Here is a 24,903-nt window from a genome sequence, read left to right on the forward strand (position 1 = left end):
CACCCATTTCCTACAGTTCATCACCCACCCCCACAATCCCTTTCCTAGATACCCCACACTGGAGCACCCATTCCCTACAGTTCATCACACACCACCCACAATCCCTTTCCTAGATACCCCACACTGGAGCACCCATTCCCTGCAATTGATCACCCACCCGGACAATCCCTTTCCTAGATACCCCACACTGGAGCACCCATTCCCTACAATCCATCACACACCTCCCACAATCCCTTTCCTAGATACCCCACACTGGAGCACCCATTCCCTACAATCCATCACACACCTCCCACAATCCCTTTCCTAGATACCCCACACTGGAGCACCCATTCCCTACAATCCATCACACACCCCGACAATCCCTTTCCTAGATACCCCACACTGGAGCACGCATTCCCTGCAATTGATCACCCACCCCGACAATCCCTTTCCTAGATACCCCACACTGGAGCACGCATTCCCTACAATCCATCACACACCCCGACAATCCCTTTCCTAGATACCCCACACTGGAGCACCCATTCCCTACAATCCATCACACACCACCCACAATCCCTTTCCTAGATACCCCACACTGGAGCACCCATTCCCTACAATCCATCACACACCCCGACAATCCCTTTCCTAGATACCCCACACTGGAGCACCCATTCCCTACAATCCATCACACACTCCCACAATCCCTTTCCTAGATACCCCACACTGGAGCACCCATTGCCTACAATCCATCACACACCACCCACACCAAACGTACGTAATAACCTCAACATTTTAACATATTCATAACCATAAACCTTAAAATTTGTGTAAGGAGGAGGAATATCCCAATAAAGGCAAGTGTTGGACCTGGTTAATGAAGGCATGGGCCAGATCGAAGTGGCAGGGTTGCTTGATACGGAATCTCCAGTAACGAGATAAAGAAACAGAAGAGGGATCATTTTAACAGTGCCCGCATAATTACAATACCTTTTGCAGGGTGGGTAGTGTGCCCAGTGATTATTTTGTGCCCACTTCTTTGTCCTGGACACAAACAAGTCCTGCAGTGATGATAGAATGCAGACATTGACATTTTCTAATGGCCTGACAGCTCACTGTAGTTTTCCATATTGTGAGGGGATGCTGCACCAGACCAGACAGTACTGGCTGATGTGAAGACACTCTCCATGAAGACTTCCTCACTGGGAAACACAGTCAGTCACTCCCTCACCGGGACACCACAGTCAGTCACTTCCTCATCGGGAAACACAGTCAGTCACTTCCTCACTGGGAAACACAGTCAGTCACTTCCTCATCGGGACACCACAGTCAGTCACTTCCTCACCGGGAAACACAGTCAGTCACTTCCTCATCGGGAAACACAGTCAGTCACTTCCTCACCGGGACACAGTCAGTCACTTCCTCACCGGGAAACACAGTCAGTCACTTCCTCACCAGGAAACCAAAGTCAGTCACTTCCTCACCGGGACACTATAATCAGTCACTTCCTCACAGGGACACCACAGTCAGTCACTTCCTTACTGGGAAACACAGTCAGTCACTTCCTCATCGGGAAACACAGTCAGTCACTTCCTCACTGGGAAACACAGTCAGTCACTCCCTCACCGGGACACCACAGTCAGTCACTTCCTCATCGGGAAACACAGTCAGTCACTTCCTCACTGGGAAACACAGTCAGTCACTTCCTCATCGGGAAACACAGTCAGTCACTTCCTCACCGGGACACTATAATCAGTCACTTCCTCACAGGGACACCACAGTCAGTCACTTCCTCATCGGGAAACACAGTCAGTCACTTCCTCATCGGGAAACACAGTCAGTCACTTCCTCACCGGGACACTATAATCAGTCACTTCCTCACAGGGACACCACAGTCAGTCACTTCCTTATCGGGAAACACAGTCAGTCACTTCCTCATCGGGAAACACAGTCAGTCACTTCCTCACTGGGAAACACAGTCAGTCACTCCCTCACCGGGACACCACAGTCAGTCAGTTCCTCATCGGGAAACACAGTCAGTCACTTCCTCACCGGGAAACACAGTCAGTCACTTCCTCACCAGGAAACCAAAGTCAGTCACTTCCTCACCGGGACACTATAATCAGTCACTTCCTCACAGGGACACCACAGTCAGTCACTTCCTTACTGGGAAACACAGTCAGTCACTTCCTCATCGGGAAACACAGTCAGTCACTTCCTCACTTGGAAACACAGTCAGTCACTCCCTCACCGGGACACCACAGTCAGTCAGTTCCTCATCGGGAAACACAGTCAGTCACTTCCTCACTGGGAAACACAGTCAGTCACTCCCTCACTGGGACACCACAGTCAGTCACTTCCTCATCGGGAAACACAGTCAGTCACTCCCTCACCGGGACACCACAGTCAGTCACTTCCTCACGGGAACACCACAATCAGTCACTTCCTCACCGGGACACAGTCAGTCATTTCCTCACAGGGACACCACAGTCAGTCACTTCCTCACCGGGAAACACAGTCAGTCACTTCCTCATCGGGAAACACAGTCACTCACTTCCTCACCGGGACACAGTCAGTCACTTCCTCACAGGGACACCACAGTCAGTCACTTCCTCATTGGGAAACACAGTCAGTCACTTCCTCATCGGGAAACACAGTCAGTCACTTCCTCACTGGGAAACACAGTCAGTCACTCCCTCACCGGGACACCACAGTCAGTCAGTTCCTCATCGGGAAACACAGTCAGTCACTTCCTCACCGGAAAACACAGTCAGTCACTTCCTCACCAGGAAACCAAAGTCAGTCACTTCCTCACCGGGACACTATAATCAGTCACTTCCTCACTGGGACACCACAATCAGTCACTTCCTCACTGGGACACCACAATCAGTCACTTCCTCACCGGGACACAGTCAGTCACTTCCTCACTGGGAAACACAGTCAGTCACTTCCTCATCGGGAAACACAGTCAGTCACTTCCTCACTGGGAAACACAGTCAGTCACTCCCTCACCGGGACACCACAGTCAGTCAGTTCCTCATCGGGAAACACAGTCAGTCACTTCCTCACCGGAAAACACAGTCAGTCACTTCCTCACCAGGAAACCAAAGTCAGTCACTTCCTCACCGGGACACTATAATCAGTCACTTCCTCACTGGGACACCACAATCAGTCACTTCCTCACTGGGACACCACAATCAGTCACTTCCTCACCGGGACACAGTCAGTCACTTCCTCACTGGGAAACACAGTCAGTCACTTCCTCATCGGGAAACACAGTCAGTCACTTCCTCACTGGGAAACACAGTCAGTCACTCCCTCACCGGGACACCACAGTCAGTCAGTTCCTCATCGGGAAACACAGTCAGTCACTTCCTCACCGGGAAACACAGTCAGTCACTTCCTCACCAGGAAACCAAAGTCAGTCACTTCCTCACCGGGACACTATAATCAGTCACTTCCTCACAGGGACACCACAGTCAGTCACTTCCTTACTGGGAAACACAGTCAGTCACTTCCTCACTGGGAAACACAGTCAGTCACTCCCTCACCGGGACACCACAGTCAGTCACTTCCTCATCGGGAAACACAGTCAGTCACTTCCTCACTGGGAAACACAGTCAGTCACTTCCTCATCGGGACACCACAGTCAGTCACTTCCTCACCGGGAAACACAGTCAGTCACTTCCTCATCGGGAAACACAGTCAGTCACTTCCTCACCGGGACACAGTCAGTCACTTCCTCACAGGGACACCACAGTCAGTCACTTCCTCACTGGGAAACACAGTCAGTCACTTCCTCACTGGGAAACACAGTCACTTCCTCACTGGGAAACACAGTCAGTCACTTCCTCACCGGGACACCACAGTCAGTCACTTCCACACCGGGACACAGTCAGTCACTTCCTCACGGGGGCATCACAGTCAGTCACTTCCTCACCGGGACACCACAATCAGTCACTTCCTCACCAGGAAACACAGTCAGTCACTTCCTCACCGGGACACCACAGTCAGTCACTTCCACACCGGGACACAGTCAGTCACTTCCTCACGGGGACATCACAGTCAGTCACTTCCTCACCGGGACACCACAATCAGTCACTTCCTCACCAGGAAACACAGTCAGTCACTTCCTCACCGGGACACCACAGTCAGTCACTTCCTCACGGGGACACCACAATCAGTCACTTCCTCACCGGGACACAGTCAGTCACTTCCTCACCGCGACACCACAGTCAGTCACTCCCTCACCGGGAAACACAGTCAGTCACTTCCTCACCAGGAAACCAAAGTCAGTCACTTCCTCACCGGGACACTATAATCAGTCACTTCCTCACTGGGACACCACAATCAGTCACTTCCTCACTGGGACACCACAATCAGTCACTTCCTCACCAGGAAACCACAGTCAGTCACTTCCTCACCGGGATACACAGTCAGTCTCTTCCTCACCAGGAAACACAGTCAGTAACTTCCTCACCGGGACACAGTCAGTCACTTCATCACCGGGACACCACAGTCAGTTAATGATTGGGGTTCATGGCATAAACAATGTTCGGAACCGCTGACCCATCGGGGATGAAGAAGGTTTGGTTTGTTACCCAACACTTTAACAAGCTTCTACAGATGTACCGTTGACAGTGTCCTGACTGGTTGCATAATGGCAAAACAGTAAGGCAATTCAAAGGCATAGGAATTCAGAAACTGTAGAGAGTAGTGATCTCTGCCTGATACATCACGGCCACATCCCTCCACTTCAACTAAATATATCACTTTTGTTTAGTTTATGGTTTTCTTGTGAACACTGCTTATCTGATGCTTTGTGCCCATGATGCTGCTGCAAGAGAATTTTTCATTACACAAGGCACTAAACTCAACTTGACCTTTCAGTTCTTTTAGTTCATTCACCGAATTCAGGAATGTGCTTTCAGCGCGACTGAATCTCCCTTCCCACGGAAAGCAGCAAATTGTCATCCAATTAGATCCTCGGAGCATCTGCTGCCATACCTACAATGCTGTGGAAAAGGATCAGAACCCGCTGTTTATCTGCTATCTGGGATACTCAGCCCATGCCACGACAAGGTAGATGCTAGAGTTAACCACGGAATTCCTTATCAAACCCAGCAGGAAGTGTTCTCAGAGGTTCCGTGACACTGCAGTCCAGGCCTGATTAGTAATCTGTCCAGCCATCTTCCTGCCAAATTGGTTACAGCTGTTCTTGCCCTTCAGAATTACAAAGTGATCAGCATTCCCACCACAAACTCTACTGGGCTTTGTATTTCAATTGTGATCTATAGTCGAATTGATTTGAGAGCATGTTTTTTCCTGGAATGGGATTGAACAAGCTTGTGAACTGGCCTGCTATAGAGACACAGAGCACTACAGCACAGAAACAGACCTTGTGGCCCATCTGGTGCATGCTTGGGTATTATACTGCCTAGTTCCATTGATGCCCACCTGGACCATTGCCCTCCATACCCCTCCCATCACGTACTTGTCCAAATTTCTCTTAAAAGCTGAAATGGAGGGAGACTTCCGGTAGCGCTCATGGAGTGAAGTCGCGTTCTTGACTCGCTCCATTACCTCTGAGTTTTTTTTCTCTATGGTCAGCTATACTTTAATTAACCATTAAGGCATCAATTTTTACAATACTTTGAATTAAACTGAATTCTCCGACAATTGGATGATACTTAGATCTGCTATGTCTAAGAACGGGAAAAACGGCAAGGATGGTAAACCTCCGGTTAAACCGAAAGCTACGGATTTCCCCCCGACTGAATCACCGGTGACTTTGAAAGCGATATCGGAGTTAATTCAGAGGGAAATTTCAACCTCTGTTAGGGAGATGATTCGTACGGAAATTGCAGGCTCTGTTAAAGACCTGATTCATACGGAAATCTCAACTAATTTCCAGAAAATTGCCGATTTAATTGATAAGATGCAAACATGTATTGCGGAACATCAGTCGGCTATATCTGATCTTCAAAAATTCGCGCAACAAACTGAGCTTAAGATGGGGAAAATCGAAGAAACAATTAATGTAATGAAGAAGAAACTTGACTTTTTGACTTTTAAAAACTCTGACTTGGAATCTAGAATGCGACGGCAGAATTTACGAATGATTGGCGTGAGGGAAGCCGCTGAAGGTAACAACCCCATGAAATATTTCTCCCAACTTTTAAAAGATGCATTCCCTACTGTATTTCCTGACCAACCACCGCTACTGGATCGTGTTCACAGAATCCCATCATACTCGTCTAGGTCAGATAGACCTAGGCATGTTATTTTACGTTTTCATTATTTTCAAGACAAGGAGAGACTGTTTCGATTCGCTCGATCTAAAGGTTTCATTGATTTTTCGGATCTTAAGTTCCGATTCGTGGAAGATTTCAGTAAACCAATCTGGGACCAACGGGTCCGTTACAGATCCGTGATGTCGGAATTCTATAAGATGGATTTAAGACCAGCGCTGCTGTACCCTGCACGTCTAAGGATTCGCATGTTAGATGGAGCCCTTCGTTTTTTTGATTCTCCATCGGATGCCCAGAGTTATCTGGATCAACTTTCATCTTCAACATCTTAATTGCCTTTTTTTTAATTATCTCCGTTGATCGGAGGCTGTGAATTGGTTGGTTTTAACTTTTCTGTGCCCTATTTGGGCAGAAAAGTTTACTTTTGATTTCTTAATATGGCTGCTAAACTTTCTTTTTAACTGCGTCATTTCTTTCTTTTCCCAGGGGATTCTGGGTGGTTACTTCCCTTTTGTCATCTTACGTATTTCCTGTGCGGCCTTAAATTTTGTAGTTTTTTAAAATTTTATTCTGTTTTGCTTTTTATAATCACTTTATGTTAATAATCCTATTTTTTTTTGTTGCTGTGTCTATTCATGAGTTTGAGGTTTATTGTGGTTTTTTTTTAATATATATTTTCCGGCTTTTGTTCTGTTCTGTGTGTATTTTAATTGAGCTAACTTTTTTTTACTTATTTTTTTACTGTTTTACAATTAGCTGATCCTTTTTATATTTATACCTTTTTTTTAGGGAGCGTATACCGGAAGTCATGGGGGTAGTTTTAGCGCTTGCTTCTTTCTGGCGGGTCTGCTTTAGATTTTGCCTTGGGGTCTTGGGGTGGGGGGTGGTGGGAGGGGCTTCACGTTTTAGTTTGTTTTTCTTTGGGCTATATACATTATTGAAGTACTGGTTGCGTCCTTTTCCCCGGTATCTTTTGTATGTTCTGTTTCCTCTCCGGGTTTGTGGGTCGCGCCTATTGTCAATCCTCCTTGTTGTGGGTTGACTTTAGGATTTATGGAGTCTATTATTAATTTTGTCTCCTGGAATACTAATGGTCTTAATCATCCTATTAAAAGGAAAAAAGTTTTTAAAGTGTTCCGGAGACTTAAAGCACAAATTTTATTTTTACAAGAGACCCATGTACGGAGGGGGGACAGACTACGTTTTTTCAAATTCTGGAAGGGACAACAATTTCATTCGAACTCCAATGCTAAGAGTCGAGGCGTCTCTATTTTTATAGATTCCTCAGTTACTTTTATACAACAGGATATTATCTCTGATCCGAATGGTAGATTTTTATTGGTTAGTGGTTTACTATTTAATAAAAAAGTAGTTTTGGTTAATGTTTATGCTCCTAATATGGATTGTCCGGAATTTTATAAATCATTGTTTGATCAGTTTCCGAATTTGAACGAGTTTTCATTGATTTGGGGCGGAGATCTTAATACCTGTTTATCTCCAGCTTCGGACTGTTCGGCTCCTTTACGGACTTTACCTAATAAATCTGCAAATTTGATTAATTTTTTCCTTTCTGATTCTGGGTCGACGGACATTTGGCGTTTTCTGCATCCTCAGGAAAAAGATTTTTCCTTCTTTTCACATGTTCATCATTCCTATTCAAGAATTGATTATTTTTTCATTGATTCTCGTCTCATTCCTTCAGTGATTAAATGTGATTATGATTCTATAACCATTTCGGATCATGCTCCACTTAAGCTTTCTATTAAAATTATGGCCAATATACCAAACAATAGACAATGGCGTTTTAATTCGCTGTTGCTTCAGGACTCGGACTTTGTTAATTTTATGAATGAACAGATTGAGCTTTTTTTTACAATTAACCATACAGAAGATATTTCGGTTAACACTCTTTGGGACACTTTTAAAGCCTATATTCGGGGTCAGATTATTTCGTATTCCGTTGCTTTGAGGAAGAAGCAGAAGCAGGAGGAGATGGCAATTGTGGACAAGATTAAAGAAATTGATAAGAAATATGTTATGGCTCCTTCTGAGGAGCTATACAAACAAATGGAACACAGTTTACTACTCTCGTCCTCGATTGTAAACCAATTAAAGAAAACAAGAAGTGATTTTTATGTTCACAGTGATAAAATTGGCAAGCTGCTGGCTAATCAATTGAAATCTAATTATGTTAAATCTCAAATCAATCAGATTTATAACCAAAATGATCGATTGATATTGGATCATGTGGGGATTAATCAAACCTTTTGTGATTTTTATTCTTCTTTATATCAATCAGAGTCTCCTCGAGATTCTAAATATATGAATGATTTTTTAGATAAGTTAGACTTCCCTCAGATTTCACAGGATATGTCTTCTTTATTAGATACTTCCATTACAATGGATGAGATTAAGAATGTTATTTTTTCTATGAATCTGGGGAAAGCTCCTGGCCCTGATGGGTTTACCGTTGAATTTTATAAATGTTTTGCTTCTTTATTGATTCCTTGGCTCTATAAGGTTTTTGAGGCTTCTTTGAAACTTGGTAAACTTCCGGAATCTTTTAATAGAGCATCAATTTCTTTAATACTAAAGAAGGATAAAGACCCTGCTCAATGTGCATCTTATAGACCAATATCTTTATTAAATGTTGATTCTAAAGTTTTTTCTAAGTTATTAGCAAATAGACTAGAAAAAGTACTTCCTTCTATTATTTCGGAAGACCAAACGGGTTTTATTAAAGGTCGTTACTCTTTTTATAATATTCGTACATTGTTAAATATCGTTTATACTCCCTCACAAAATGTTCCTGAGTGTGTTATTTCTTTAGATGCCGAGAAAGCTTTTGATAGAGTAGAATGGCCTTATTTATTTAAGGTGCTTGAAATGTTTAATTTTAGCTTGAAATTTATATCCTGGATTAAACTGTTATATCACTCCCCTGTAGCCTCGGTTCGTACTAACTCTTTAAACTCACCTTTTTTTCCTCTCTTTCGTGGTACTCGACAAGGCTGTCCTCTTAGTCCCCTATTATTTGATATTGCATTAGAACCTCTTGCAATTGCTATTCGAGAATCTTCAAATATTACTGGGATAACTCGGGGATTAAAGTCCCATAAATTATCACTCTATGCTGATGATTTACTTTTATATATTTCTAATCCTGAGAGATCCACTCCTGCTGTTTTAGAGTTATTAGCACAATTTGGTCTTTTCTCAGGTTATAAATTAAATCTTAGTAAGAGTGAACTTTTCCCGATTAATAAACATCTTCCCTTATATTATAAATTTCCATTTAAATTGATTAATAATTACTTTTCATATCTTGGGATTAAAATTACTTGTAAACATAAAGATTTATTTAAGACTAACTTTTTACCATTAATAGACCATATTACTCAACTTTCATCTAAATGGTTTCCCTTATATTTAACTTTGATTGGTCGTATTAATGCAGTTAAGATGTTTTTTTTGCCAAAATTTTTATATGTGTTTCAGGCATTACCAATTTTCGTTCCTAAATCTTTTTTTGATAAAGTTGACTCTAAAATTTCTTCATTTATTTGGCAGAATAAGAATCCGAGACTGGGTAAAATACATTTACAGAAAGCTAAGAGAGATGGAGGTTTAGCATTACCTAACTTTAGATTTTATTATTGGGCTATTAATATTCGACATATGAAATTTTGGTTACTTGACCGGGACATACTATCTATTCCTAAATGGGTAGCATTGGAATTACAATCTGTTCAGGGTTATACACTTGGTTCTATTTTAGGTTCCTCTCTTCCTTTTGATTCGAAACGCCTTAAGCAGGTCTCTAACCCGATAGTTAAATATGCTTTGCGCATTTGGTTTCAATTCAGAAAATTTTTTGATCTTAATCAATTCGGGTTAGCGATTCCTATTTTAGGTAACATATTTTTTCCTCCCTCTTTTACGGATCGCGCTTTTCAAACTTGGAAGACTAAGGGTATTTTACGGTTTTTGGATTTATTTTTAGATGGTTCCCTTATGTCTTTTGAACAATTATCTAATAAATATAACTTATCAAGAATACATTTTTTTAGATATTTACAAGTTAGAAATTTCCTAAGTACTATACTTTCTTCCTTTCCAATGCTTCCTCCTATATATATTTTAGATTCGATAATTAACCTTAATCCATGTCAGAAAGGTGCATCGGCTATGATTTATAATATTATTATGAAACTTAGGAAAGCTCCATTTGATAAGATTAGGGTAGATTGGGAACAGGAATTGGGGCTTACCATTTCTGTGGATGATTGGGGGCAGATTTTACAATTAGTTAATACTTCCTCTATTTGTGCTAAACATTCCCTAATTCAATTTAAAGTGGTTCATAGAGCACATATGTCCAAAGATAAGTTAGCGCGTTTTTATTCGCATATTAATCCTTTCTGTGATAGATGTTCGGGGCAGATAGCCTCTTTAACTCATATGTTTTGGTCTTGCCCTACTTTGGAAACTTTTTGGAGAGATATTTTCAATATTATTTCTAAGGTATTAAATATAGATATCTCTCCTCACCCTATTACTGCTATCTTTGGACGACCTAAAATTTCTAGTAATCTTTCCCCTTCAGCCCGTAGAATGATTGCATTTCTTACTTTAGTGGCGAAAAGATGTATTTTACAACATTGGAAAGAGCTTAATGCTCCAACTACCTTTTTTTGGTTTTCTCAGACGATTTTATGTTTGAATTTGGAGAAAATTAGAAGTAACCTTTATGATTCTTCATTTAAATTTGAACAGATTTGGGGACCTTTTATTCGATATTTTCATTTAATGTAATATTTACCCTTCTTGTTTTTTTTTCACTGTTATAATGGAGGTCGGGATTGAGGACGTGATTTTAAGTTTAACTCTGTTTGGTTTCAAGTTAGCCCATTGCTTTGCTTTGCTTTTAGTTAGCTGCACGGTGGGTTTTTTTTGGGGGTTTTTTTTTTCTTTTTTTTCCATTGATATATATAAAATTTAGTATACTATTACGTTATCTTGGTTTCTTATGCTTAAATTACATTGTTTGTAGTATTTTCTTTTTGGTATTGTTATCTTTTGGAATTTTATTATACTTTAACATTGTATTAATGTTTATATGGCTTACCTTTTTTGTATACTTACTTAATAAAAAGATTTAAAAAGAAAGAAAAAAGCTGAAATGGAATTTACATCCAACACTGGTGTAGGCAGCTCGTCCCACACCTGCAGCATTGTCTGAGCAAGGATGTTTCCCCTTAAGTCTTGGAGGTTTTCACAAATAAAAACAGGGGAGTGCTTTATGTTTAAGAAAAACCAGAACATCTCACTTATTGTATTCCAAACACTGAACACAAAGAGCAGTAACAATCCTTTATGTCATCACGTCAGAACAGCATCTTAAAGTGAACCCCAACTCAATGTCGGTGGTTGTGCATTATGTATGTTTCCACCAATTATGTTACCCTACACAGAAACCCCCCCCCCCGCCCCCCAGAATTCACTAAGATCAGCAGTGTGAGCGTGACCGGAGCTGGGATGAGCAACCCGGCTTGGGTCCTACGTTCCTCAGGCAGAGGCCCCTGACTCATCAAGAGATGTGTTGAGATGCACATGGTCACGTTGTGACACCAGGGACATGATAGCGGAATTCTCCCAATCTTTGTATATCATTTTAAAGCATTCTACTGGAACACATTCAGAGTTACCCCTCTTATCTATGATAAAAGTCTTTTTTTCCCCATTCCAAAACATGGAACAGGCCATCGTTAAGAAGGCCTAAGGGGACGTTAGTGTGCATCATGGCGGATGAAAACAAGTGTAGGGCTCTCTGTAATACTAGACGGACTGTTAACTGTTAATCGCTTATTACCAAAATGGCTTCTCTGAGGTGTTGTATTAAAATGGCTTCTCGTACTGTTAACTGCTGAGCAAGGGGTTCCCTGTACCAGCATGTTTGGGTTATACAATGTGATAATGGAAACTGTATTGATTTGATAGCCAATGGAAGCCATGTTCTGTTATGTTCCGGAGTCTCAGAAGGACGTTGTGGATGGAATCGGAAGTGTGAGCTCCAACGTATTAAAATATTATGTGTTAAGTTACTTATGTGGCGCCTTTTCTTTTAGTTGTTGCTACTAACCCATCACCAAAATTTGCTATAACGTATAATTCTTTACTCGCGCTTTGTATATTGTTTCATATTTGTGTCGTGGCTGATCATTGGGGGACTCACACCTTATCCGCACCAAAGCATTTGCCCCCACTGACTCCCGTTGCCTAGGATGAATAGGTGGAATGTAAGTCAACAGGAACCCTAGAGTGCTATACACCATGTTAGGAGGTAGGAACAGGTGCAAAGGAATCGAATTTACTGAGGAGGGTGGAATGCCGTTGAGAAGCCAACCAGGCAGTTGTGACATCAGGTGTAAAATCACCTGGCACTTGTAATGGCTGTCCATATACCAATTCAGCTGCAGCTGTTCTGAGCCCCAGCAGTACGACCATGCTAAAGACAGCCTTTAAGGAGCAGGGAAAACTAGGCCATTGGACTGCGGGTGACACGCAATGGTCTGATTTAGCCTAACGCTGAGGTTCTGGGCTATTACAGCCCAGAGGTCTGCGGTCAGAAGAAATATCACATAGGGTGCCAAACCGAACAACCCATTTGCTGCTGAATGCCCGAGCCATGTCTGCAGCCATCGTCGATGCTAGAGGGACAACCTCTGGCCACCACGGTAAGGAGGTGTGTCAAACCGCGAGAGGGGGGAAGAGGACCAACATTGATGTGGTCAAACCGTCGCTCAGGGACTTACAAAAGGTGCCAATGGTGCCTGAACATGACGGTTTAATTTTTGCCCACTGGCACTCCACACAGGCTGCAGTCCAATCACGTAGGTCCTTACTAAAGCCGCGCCAAGCAAACATTGGTGCAGCCAGTTTCTGGGAGGCCTTCCAACCTGGATCCAACGTATGGAGTAGTAAACAGTCTGTCTCCAGTTTGCGGGCACTATGGGGCAAAGGCAACCGGTTGAGACATCCCACAGGAGAGAAACCCCAACTTCCCCGAACTTAATGTCAGCCAACCACAAGCCAGTGAGTGCTGTTCAGTAAGCCCGGACCTCTGGGTTAGTAACTTGGTCAGCTGCTGTGCCGGAATTGTCAACCCCTATGTGTACGGTCTCACTGCTGGCCATGAGAGGCAATCAGCCATGGCATTATTTTTCCCCTTGATATGTTGTATATCCGTTGGGAGCTCTGATATGTGGGCCAGGTGGTGTTGCTGCCATGCAGACCAAGGGTCTGATATTTTGGCCATCATGTGCATGAGGTCAACAAACACTGTGAAATGGTAACCCTCTAGCAGAACAAGTAAAATGGCAAAGAGCCAGACAGAGAATGAGAAGCTTATGGTCAAACGTGCTGTACTTCCTTTTGGGGGGGGGGCGCGGAGTCTGAAGTGTCAGTAGTAATGGCTATGGGTGCATTAGAGAGTGGGTCCGCCAGTTGCATCATTTTATAAAGAGCTCATTTGGTATCATCAAATGCCCCGGTCATGTACACTGACCAGTCAACATGTGATTAGGGGTATTGGCTTTAGGTGCACTTTACAGGGGAAGCATACGTTTAGCAGCTCATGAAGTGAAGCATTGATAGAAATTCACCATAACTAAAAACTCCGGTAGATTTTTGTAGCGCGGGCCAGTGGGAATGGTGGGTAACTTTGATGGAAGGGGTTTTGTACCTTCTGGGGATATGCGATGACCAAAAAAATCAATGCTCGACAGCCCAAACTGGTATTTAGCAGGGTTGGCATAAGCGCTCGAAAAGTGTGCGGAGATGAGATACATGTTTGGATTTGGACACATTAGTGACAAGCATGTCATCCAGGCAAACAAAAAGAAAATCTAAGTCTTTTAATACAGAGTCCAAGAGCCGTTCCACATTCTGTGCTGCATTTTTCAGCCCAAGTAGCATGCATAGAAACTCAAAGAGACGCATCAGGGTTGTCATAGCCATTTTGGGAATGTCTTCCAGGCACACAGATACTTGCTGGTAGCCCCAACTTGATCAAATTAAGAAAAAATCAACTTTCTGGCTAAACGAGCTGAAAAGTCTTAGATGTGTGGGAATGGGTAACAGTCAGGGGTGGTGATCTCGTTTTTGGAGTTGGTAGCTGCCACATAGGCTGCAACCACCATATGGAGGGGCGAAGCCCCGGGGCTATTCAACTCGCATACGATGCCAAGTCTTTCCATGTTGGAGGAAAGACATCTTTGCCATAGAGGGAGTACAAAGAAGGTTCACCAGATTGATTCCTGGGATGGCAGGACTTTCATATGAAGAAAGACTGGATGAACTGGGCTTGTACTCGTTGGAATTTAGAAGATTGAGGGGGGATCTGATTGAAACGTATAAGATCCTAAAGGGATTGGACAGGCTAGATGCAGGAAGATTGTTCCCGATGTTGGGGAAGTCCAGAACGAGGGGTCACAGTTTGAGGATAGAGGGGAAGCCTTTTAGGACCGAGATTAGGAAAAACTTCTTCACACAGAGAGTGGTGAATCTGTGGAATTCTCTGCCACAGCAAACTGTTGAGGCCAGTTCATTGGCTATGTTTAAGAGGGAGTTAGATATGGCCCTTGTGGCTACAGGGGTCAGGGGGTATGGAGGGAAGGCTGGGGCAGGGTTCTGAGTTGGATGATCAGCCATGATCATAATAAATGGCGGTGCAGGCTCGAAGGGCCGAATGGCCTACTCCTGCACCTATTTTCTATGTTTCTATGTTTCTATGTTTCATGGTTCCTAGCTTTTCTGGGTCCAGTCAACATGTGCAGGCATGGACTGGCAGGCTAGTTGTAGAAATTTGATGCTTAATCCCATGTTTTATGATCGTAGTGGAGAATGTGGACTTGGTGAGGTTTGGGAATTTGTCCAGCAGTCAAGTAAACTCACATGCGGTGAGTGAGACATGTGCTTGACAGTCATTGTGGGGAAGTTACGAGGGGAGCAGGGTTACGACCCAAAACCTTTGACATCCACAAGCCAGCATTTCTTAAGATTGACTAATAATCTTTGGGCACACAGGACATCTGCACTGAGCAGAGGTCTAGCCACTTTAGCTAGGACATAGTCCCATGTGTAATGTCCCCTGTCGTGTCACGTAAGTCTGGATCTTGCCCCCGTTGACGGCCTCCTATGAGGTTTTGTCACTCTTTGCCTTCTCATCAATAGGCGATGCCAGTAGTACGCTCACTTGAACACCTGCGCCACACAGAAAGTGTCACCCTAAAAGGGTGTCCGTAATGAATAGTAGACAACCCTGACAGCTGAAACCCACAGCGTTCGCAGATCTCTGATGTGCTGGCGGTGTCAAAGCTTAAAGGTGGTCAGCATTTCCTCGTGTTCATGCCAAAGTGAGCGTGATATATACAGAGGTTCGGCATTGTTTTGTAGCCGTGGGCATCCTTATGTTGAGGGCCTTGCTGACCAGGCTTATTGAGGTAGAGAAAGGAAGAGGAATGATGCGCCACTGCCTAGCTGAGTGTAGACTGTCAGCCATTTTAGCAAGCTCCCTATAGTCCTTCATGGGTGCATTAGCGAGGGCTAGGTGAACTTGATCAGGCATTTGACCAAAGACCAAAGAATTAGGTCATTCAGCCCATCTGCTTCACCATTCCATCATGGCTGATCCCAGATCCCACTCACCCCATACACCTGCCTTCTCGCCATATCCTTTGATACCCTGACTGATCAGGAAATATCAACTTCTGCCTTAAGTATACACACGGACTTGGCCTCTACCACAGTCTGTGGTAGAGCATTCCACAGATTCACTACTCTGGCTAAAAAAAAATCCTTCATATCTCTGTTCTAAAAGGTCGCCCCTCAGTTTTAAGGTTTTGTCCTTTGGTTCTAGATTCACCCAGGAAGGGAAACATCCTCTCCACATCTACCCTATTTAGTCCTTTAAACATTCCATAGGTTTCAATGAGATCCCCAAGCATTCTTCTAAATTGTAGTGAGTACTGGTCTAAAGTTGCCAAATGCTCCTCATATGTTAACCCCTTCATTCCTGGAGTCATCCTCGTGAACCTCCTCTGGACTCTCTCTCTATTGACAACACACTCTTGCTGAGACATGGAGCCCAAAACTATTGACAATACTCCTCTGCAGCCTGACTAGTGTCTTATAAAGGCTCAGCATTATCTCCTTGCTTTCATATTCTATTCCCCTTGAAATAAATGCCAACATTGCATTTGCCTTCTTTACTACAGACTCAACCTGTATATTAAACTTCTGGGAGTGTTTCATGAGGACTCCTAAGTCCCTCTGCGCCTCTGATGTTTGAACCTTCTCCCCATTTAGTTAATTGTCTGCATTATTGTTCCTTTTACCAAAATGCATTATCATACATTTCCCAACGCTGTAATCCATCTGCCACTTTTTTGCCCATTCTTCCAATTTGTCTAAGTCCTGCTGCAATCACATTGCTTCCTCAGCACTACCTACCCCTCCACCTATCTTCATATCATTCACAAACTTTGACACAAAGACATCAATTCCATTATCTAAATCATTGACAAACAATGTGAAAAGTAGTGGTCACAATAACGACCCCTGAGGAACACTAGTCATCGGCAGCCAACAAGAAAAGGCCCCTTTTATTCCCATTCATTGCCTCCTGCCTGTCAGCCACTCTTCCAGCCATGCCAGTATCTTTCCTGTAACGTCATAGAATTTTATCTTGCTAAGCAGCCTAATGTGTGGCACCTTATCAAATGCCTTCCAAAAATCCAAGTTAATGACATCCACTGCTTCTCCTTTGTCCACCCTGCTTGTTACTTCCTTGAAGAACTCTAACAGATTTCCTTTACAGAAACCATGCTGACTTTGACTTATTTTATCATTTGTCTCCAAGTACCCCGAAACCTCATCCTTAATAATAAATTCAAACACTTTCCCAGCCTCTGAGGTTAGGCTAACTGGCCTATAATTTCCTTTCTTTTGCCTTCCTCCCTTCTTAAAGAGTGGAGTGACATTTGCAATCTTCCAGTCCTCCGGGACCATGGCAGAATCAAGTGATTCTTGAAAGATCTTCACCAATGCATCCATTATCTCTTCAGCAACCTCTCTCAGGACTCTGGGATGTAGTCCATTTGGTCCAGATGACTTATCCACATTAACACCTCTCAGTCTGCCTATCACTTTTTTCTCTGTAATAGCAATGACACTCACTCCTGCTCCCTGACACTCACGGACCTCTGGCACCACAGTGAAGACAGAGGTAAAGTACCCATTAAGTTCATCTGCAATTTCTTTGTCTCCCATTACTACCACCCCAGCATCATTTTTCATACATCGAATTCACCTCCCTTTTACTCTTTATATAACTGAAAAAAATGTTGGTATTAGCTAGATTGCCCTCATATTTCATCTCTTCCCTTCTTAAAGCTTTTTTAGTTGCCTTTTGTTGGATTTTTAAAACTTCCCAATCATTCAACTTCCCAGTCACTTTTGCTGCCTTATATGCCCTTTCCTTGGCTTTTACGCAGTCCTTATCTTCCCTTGTCAGACACGATTGCCTACCCCTGCCTATTTGAGAGCTTCTTCCTCTGTGGGACATATCTATCCCGTGCCTTGTGAATTATTCCCATAAACATCAGCCATCTCAACTCTGCCATCATCCCTGCCAGTATCCTCCCAATTTCCCAGGAGAGACAGCATGTGGTCCATTAGCTCCAATGGTTTAGCATCACTGAGATCGGGCAAGGATAGCAATTGCTTGGTGTGCTCAGACTCCGATAGGGCAAAAGTCCGTAAAAGGTGAGTTTTCAGTGATCATTACTTATCTTATTCAGGCAGATGTTCTAGTAGTTTCACTACTCTCATAGCGGTGAAATTGCTGAGTGATGTTACCACATTTGGTGTTGTTGGCAATGATTTCTTGCAGCGCGAATTTGGCCCTGCCTTGTACAAACCAAGCAACAGCATTTTGCTCTCAAACTCCAGCAGTTTCAAAGTGACTGCATTGGCCAAAATGTTCAATAACTCTGGGATAGTCTTAGAGCATTGGGGTCACCAATATAGGTTTTCACAAATAAAAATGGCTGAGGCATTTTATGCTTAAGAAAACCCGTAGCAGCTCAGTTATTGTACTCCAAACACTGAACACAAAGCACGATAACAGTCCTTTATGTAATTACATCATCATGTTAGTTCAGCCTCTTCAAGTGAAATCCCAACTTAATGTCGGGGGTTGTGAATTATGTACATTTCCACCAATTACGTTACCCTACAATATATCACCTTTCACCCTTAACCTTTAACCTCAAGTCCTAGTCTCAACCATGTTCTGTGGAACTTGGGAACTGGGCTATTGATCATAGAAAGAACATAGAAGTTTACAGTATTGGAAAGGGCCCTTCAGCCCATAGTGCCTGTGCTGAACGTGATGCTGAATTAATCTTTATTATCACTTTATCAACTACTTTATCATTTCCCGTCAGCCCCTCCAGTGTCTGGCATCGCTTTATGGACATACAATCAATCTATGTATAGAAGATATCTCATTTATTTATATTTATTGTGCTTTTATTAATATAATGTTCTTTATTTTATTGTGTTTTTTTGTGCTGGAATGGATCTGGAGTAACAATTATTTTGTTTTCCTTTACACTTGTGTACAGGAGCTGACATTAAACCATCTTGAATCGAAATCCCTTCTGTCCTCTCATTCATTATGCATTCATGTGTCTGTCTAACAGCCTCTAAATCACCTCTGTTGTAGTTGCTTCCACTCCCACCCTGGCAGCCTGTATCGGACACCCACAACTCTCGGTGTAAAATAATTTGCCCCTCACATCCCCATTAAAATATCCCCTCTCACCTTAAACACATGTCTTCGAATATCTGACTGTCCCACCATGGAGAAAGGATTCTGACTGTCTACCTTCAAGATGGCACCTGTGTACAATGCTCCTCTGGTCAGCGTCTTCTGGATAGATCGTGAAACCATAAATTTCACTTCTTTTATGTTTGTTTATCATCTTGAATGTGATTTTGGAACTGCTGGAGCTTCTGATTTGCTGTTTGGGTGCTCCAGTGCTCTGCAGTCTCCGAGTGGATTCCGGGAGACAGAGGTGGCGAGCGAGGCTAGGCTGCGGGGTGGCATGCGAGCCGATGTTCAACCCGTTTCGATGATTAAAGCGAAGCGGGAAATTGAACCATCAAGGCAAATGCGAACGTTTGGAGATCGTTTGGATGCTTTAGCACTCTGCAGCCTACGAGACGATTCCAGTCAGTGTGTGCAAACCTTGCGGCAGAAGGCCTGCGATAGGGGTGCCAGACAATGTTTGACTCTATTTCGCTGATTAAAGTGATGAGGGAAATTGAAGCATCAAGGCAAGTTCAGAGGGTGAGCACCGGCTGCCTGTCTTTTGATCACAGAGGATGGCTCTGCTAAGCTGCTGGAGAGGGAGAGACTGCCAACTATGCCCAGTGAATGTAACCCAGATTTTCTGCATTTTGGATGTGGACTTGGACTATAGACTTATTTTCAGTCCTATAGATTTTTATATCCTCTGTTTTTTGCCCTACCCTTCTCATATTTTTGTGTGGGGAGGGGGATTTGGGTGTTGATGTGCCTGTTAGTTTTGTTGTGTGGGAGGTGTGATTTAGGGGTTGATGATCATGCTGTCTTTCTTTTCTTTCTTGGTTTCCTGGCTATCTGGAGAAGAATAATTTCAGAGTTGTATACTCAGAATCAGAATCAGAATCAGGTTTATTGTCACCGACATGTGACATGAAATTTGTTAACTTAGCAGCAGTAGTTCAATGCAATACATAATATAGAAGAGAAAAAATAATAAAAATAAGAATAAATAAACAAATAAATCAATTACAGAAGACAAGGCTTTTTCCATTGAGAGTGGGGGAGATTCAGACAAGAGGACATGAGTTGAGAGTTAAAGGGCAAAAGTTTAGGGGTAACTCGAGGGGGAACTTTTTTACTCAGAGAGTGGTAGCTGCGTGGAACGAGCTTCCAGCAGAAATGGTTGAGGCAGGTTCGATATTGTCATTTAAAGTTAAATTGGATAGCTACATGGACAGGAAAGGAATGGAGGGTCATGGGCTGAGTGCAGGTCAGTGGGACTAGGTGAGAGTAAGCATTCGGCACGAACTAGAAGGGCCGAGATGGCCTGTTTCCATGCTGTAATTGTTATATGGTTATATGGTATATTGAATAGATTTTTAAAAAGTTTACTTTGATAATAAATGAACCTTTGAACCTTATCTATGTGCCTAATAATTGTATTAATGTCTATAAGATCTCCCAACAGTCTTAGTTGCTCCAGAAAAATCAACCCAGGTTTGTCCTGCCTCTTGTATTAGAACATGCCCTCTAATCCTGGCAGCATCCTGGTAAACCTCTTCAAAGCCACAAAGTCTCCACGTATTGGAGTGACCAGAACTGAATGCCGTACTCCAGATGCAGACTAAACAGAGTTTACATACAGTCCAGTCCATCATGGGTAAAACCCTCTTTATAAAGATGCAACATTACTTTGAACTTCAGCCTTAGACATTTTGACCCTGGAAAAAAGACTCTGATGACCTACTTATCTACATCTCTCATAAATTTATAAACTTCTAACAGGTTTCCTCTCATCCACTGCTGCTCTAGAGAAAAGAATCCAACCTCTCCTTAGAACTTATGCCCTCTAATTCAGGCAGCATCCTGGTGAACCTCCTCCGTGCTCTCTCCAGAGCCGCAACATCCTTCCTGGAATGCAGTGACCAGAGTTGTGCACAATTCCCGAAGTATTTGTGATATGGCCCTAATCAAAGTCCTATTGCTGCGACAGCATTTTGATTCAGGCAGTTCAGACTGGCAACATCTCCTCCACAGTCTCCATCAGCACATGTGCACCACAAGGCTGTGTGCTTAGCTCCTCGCTCTCAAAGTTCAAAGTAAATTTATTATCAACCATATACAACGCTGAGATTCATTTTCTTGCAGGTATTCACAGTAGTCCAAGAAACACAATGGAATCAATGAAAGACAAACAACCAATGTGCAAAAGACAACAAACTGCTCAAATACAAAAGGAAAAATAAACAAATAAATAAGCAATAAATATTGAGAACATGAGATGAAGAGTCCTTGAAAATGAGTCCACAGGTTGTGGGAACATTTCAATGATGGGGCAGGTGAAATTGAGTGAAGTTATCCCCCTCGGTTCAGGAGCCTGATGGTTGAGGGGTAATAACTGTTCCTGAATCTGGTGGTGTGGGTCCTGAGGCCCCTGTATCTTCTTCCTGATATCGGCAGTGAGAAGAGAGCACGGTCTGGGTGGAGGGGGTCCTTGATGATGGATGCTGCTCTCCTGTGACAGCGTTCTGTGTTGTTGTGTTTTACCCGTGATGGACTGGGCTACGTCCACTACTTCTTGTATGATTCTCTATTCAAGGGCATTGGTGTTTCCATAGCAGACTGTGATGCAGCTCGTTAATATACTCTCCACAATACATCTATAGAAGTTAGTCAAAGTTTTAGATGTCATGCGGACTCTTTGCAAACTCCTAATGAAGTAGAAGAGGTGTTGCACTTTCTTCGTAATTGGACTTCCGCACTGGGATTAGGACTAGTCCTCTGAAATAATAACACCAAGGAAATTAAGGTTGCTGACATTCTCGTCCTCTGATCCCCCAGTGAGGATTGGTTGGTGGACTTCAGTTTCCTCCTACTGAATTCCTTGGTCCCTGGTCTTGCTGACTTTGAGTGAGAGGTTGTTGTTGTGGCACCAGTCAGCCAGATTTTCAACCTCCCTCCTATATGCCGATTTGTCACCACCATTGATTTGTCCAACAGCAATGGTGTCTGTCATCAGCAAACTTAAATATGTCATTAGAGCTGTGTTTAGCCTCACAGTCATAAGTGCAAAGCAAGGAGAGCACTCAATCACAGCTGCTATACTATGAGAAGCAATGCCTACCATAACACCATAAGATATAGGAGCAGAATTAGGCCATTCAGCCCATCGAGTCTGCTCCGCCATTCAATCATGAGCTGATCCAATCCCTCCAGTCATCCCCACTCCCCTGCCTTCTCTCCATACCCTTTGATGCCCTGGCTACTCAAGAAGCTATCTATCTCTGCCTTAAATGCACCCAATGACTACCATTCTATGCCTAGACCTCACTTTGGGAAATCTGGTCACTTGACCGTCCTCCTCCATTAACTTGGGAGACAACAACAACCATGTAGACCTCCCAGCCTAACCACGGCAACTTATTCCCATCAGCTCTCCCCAGATTCCACCCCTCAACCACGCACTCCTTACAAACAGAGCCGGAGCTGGGAATTGATCCCAGGTCTGTGGAGCTGCGAGATAGTGACTCTCCGCATTGTGTCACTGTACATGCAGTGGTCGCTAGCAGCCACAGGGTGGCAGATGGTGAACACTTGTCAGCAGTTCTCAAAACAAGGTCATAAAACATGGAAGCGAAACTAGGCCATTTTGGCCCATCGAGTTTTCTCCAGTCTTTAATCACGGCAGATTTATTTTCCTTCTCAAACCCATTCTCCTGCCTTCTCTCTGTAACCTTTGACACTCTTACTAATCAAAAACCTGTCAACCTCTGCTTTAAATATGCCCAATGACTTGGCTTCCACAGCACCTGTGGCAATGAATTCCACAGATTCACCCCCCGGCTAAAAAATCCTCCCCATCTCTGTTCTAGATGGATGTCCAGCTAAGGCTGTGCCCTCTGGTCCTAGATTCCTGCTATAGGAAACAACCCCTCCATGTCCAATCTATCTAGGCCTTTCAATATTAGGTAGGTTGACCACTGCTCAGTGTTCAACATCATCTTACTTTCAGTTCTAATCAAAAAGCTCCAAAACCTGGGCCTTTGTACCACCCTCTGTAACTGAATCCTCAGCTTCTTCACCAGGAGACCACAGTCTGTACAGATTGGAAAAACGTCTCCACCTCGCTGACAATCAACAAGCAGAATCTCAGATGGTGACAAGGAGATGTACAGGAGCGAGGTAGATCAGCTGGCTGAGTAATGTCACAACAACAGCCTTGCACTTAAGGTCAGTAAGGCCAAGGAATTGATTGTGGACTTCAGGAAGGGGAAGTTGAGGGAGCACACACTAATTATCCTTCAGGGATCAGAAGTGGAAAGAGAGCAGTTTCAAATTCCTGTGTGTCAACCTCTCTGAGGATTTATTCTGGCCCAACATATTGATGCAATTACAAAGAAGGCATGACAGCGGCTATATTTCATTAGGAGTTTGAGGAGTCTTGGTAGATCACTAAAGACGCTCATAAATTTCCATAGATGCACCGTGGAGAACATTTAACTGGTTATATCACTGTCTGGTATGGAGGGGTGGGGGCCACTGCACAGGATGAGGAAAAGCTGCAGAAAGTTGTTAACTCAGCCAGCTCCATCATAGCCTTGAGCCTCCTCAGCATCGAGGACACCTTCGAAAGGTGCTGCCTCAATAAAGGGGCATCTGTCATTCACAACCTCCATCACCAGGACATGCCCTGTTCTCACTGCTGTCACCAAGGAGGTACAGTACAGGAGCCTGAGGACACACACCCACCACTTCAGGAACAGTTTCCTCCCCTCCACCATCAGATTTCTGAATGGACAGTGAAACCATGAACACTACACCATTTTTACTCTGTTTTTGCACTACTTATTTAATTCTATTTTCTCTTTTTATAGATTTTATTGTTATACATTGCAACGTACGGCTGCCGCAAAATGACAAATTTCGCGGTGTACATATTGCACCTGATTCTGATTCAGTGAGATCCCCTTCATTCTCCTAAACTCCAGTGGGTACAGGCCCAGAGCCATCAAGCGCTTCCCATACACGAACCCCATCTTACGAAGCTCCTCTGTGTCCTTTCCAATGCTTGCATATCCTTTCTTAGATAAACAACTTAGAACAGTACAGCATAGCCCATGAATATAGTATTACAATTCATAGTTGTGTTAACACTTTAACCTGCTCCAAGATCAACCTAACCCTTCCCTCCCATATAACTCCACAGCCTCAGTTCAGTGCAGTGAAAAGTAAGCCTCATGGAGCAGCAAGCTGAATACTGGCCAGTCCCTCACCTCTGACCTCGACACCCTGACCTTTTCGATCTGGCCCAGCACTTAAACACGCAACCTGGGCTGTTCCTTGCTCTCAGACCCAGGTCCTGGCCCGGGACCTGCCACCTTGACTCTGTCTTGCCTCCGGTCACCTCGCCTTGGTTCTGCCTCATTGAATTGCCTGCAACTCCATTGCAGTGACGGTCAAACATTGATTCTTTCCCCAGTCTCAGGCCTGGGCCCTCCGCCTCGATTTGGCCCGTACCCGCCACGCTGCAGCTGACCCGCACCCTCAGGACTGCCGTTCACATTGCACAAATGCCAGGTTGTGCAGGCGGCTCGAAAGATCAGCTCCGAAAAGGAAATTACAGGCTACCAATCGCAGTGAGCGTATCCGAGAAAAAGTGTGTTTAATACAGTGATTTATAGTTTTGTTTGTTTTGTTTGCTACCTGCAAGTCATCACTGTGCCTCACCAGCACAAGTTCAAGTTCAATTGTCATTCAACCACACATGAATACAACTTACTGAAAGAGTGTTTCTTCAGGAAC

General features: G+C 43.6%; 1 protein-coding gene across 1 annotated transcript in view; it reads right to left on the reverse strand.

Annotated features, from left to right (window-relative positions):
• LOC134355274 (collagen alpha-1(XXIV) chain-like) overlaps nucleotides 1–24,903 on the reverse strand; it is a 530,134-nt gene that overhangs the window by 213,780 nt on the left and 291,451 nt on the right. The gene's annotated exons all lie outside the window — the stretch shown is intronic.

Source organism: Mobula hypostoma, chromosome 12, assembly GCF_963921235.1.
Source record: "Mobula hypostoma chromosome 12, sMobHyp1.1, whole genome shotgun sequence".
Taxonomy (NCBI): domain Eukaryota; kingdom Metazoa; phylum Chordata; class Chondrichthyes; order Myliobatiformes; family Myliobatidae; genus Mobula; species Mobula hypostoma.